General features: G+C 55.4%; 1 protein-coding gene across 1 annotated transcript in view; it reads left to right on the top strand.

The window, feature by feature from the left end:
- The window catches only part of LOC119591579 (allatostatin-like), a gene marked incomplete at its 5' end in the record, with an annotated part of 33,447 nt that overhangs the window by 31,523 nt on the left and 1,478 nt on the right, over positions 1-446 (top strand).

Genomic DNA, 446 nt, shown 5'->3' with positions numbered 1-446 from the left:
AGTGCATGTACGTGTTTGTACATAGTATGCATGTGTTGATACCTAGCTGTCCCCCGTCCCAGCGAACCGCGGCAAGACAGGTAAACAGCCTCATAGACTAACTTCCACAACACCTTTCCTTTTGCTCAAGCCTTACACCTTGTTTGCTCGCGCTACTCGGTCGATACATAAAGGCTATTATACGGTCGGAAATCCCATCGGTGAATACGAGGTTACGATCTTAACTGCTAGAGTGAAGGGCAAACAAAAGGCAGAAGGAGGAGGCCCTGAAGCCGTCAATATCCTGACGAGACCAAAGCCGCCTTCGGGTATTGAGATCCTGAGCGGCCATTATGTCCGCTCTCCCGACGCGCGCCTTTTTTCTGAGGTTTTCCGCTGTCACGCGCCTCATCCCGGCCGGGGCGCGATGGGCCACCGCCGTCGCGGGGCCGTGTGCGCGGGGGATG

Source organism: Penaeus monodon, chromosome 28 (assembly GCF_015228065.2).
Source record: "Penaeus monodon isolate SGIC_2016 chromosome 28, NSTDA_Pmon_1, whole genome shotgun sequence".
Classification (NCBI taxonomy): Eukaryota; Metazoa; Arthropoda; class Malacostraca; order Decapoda; family Penaeidae; genus Penaeus; species Penaeus monodon.
This window is presented reverse-complemented; position numbering and strand designations above follow the sequence as displayed.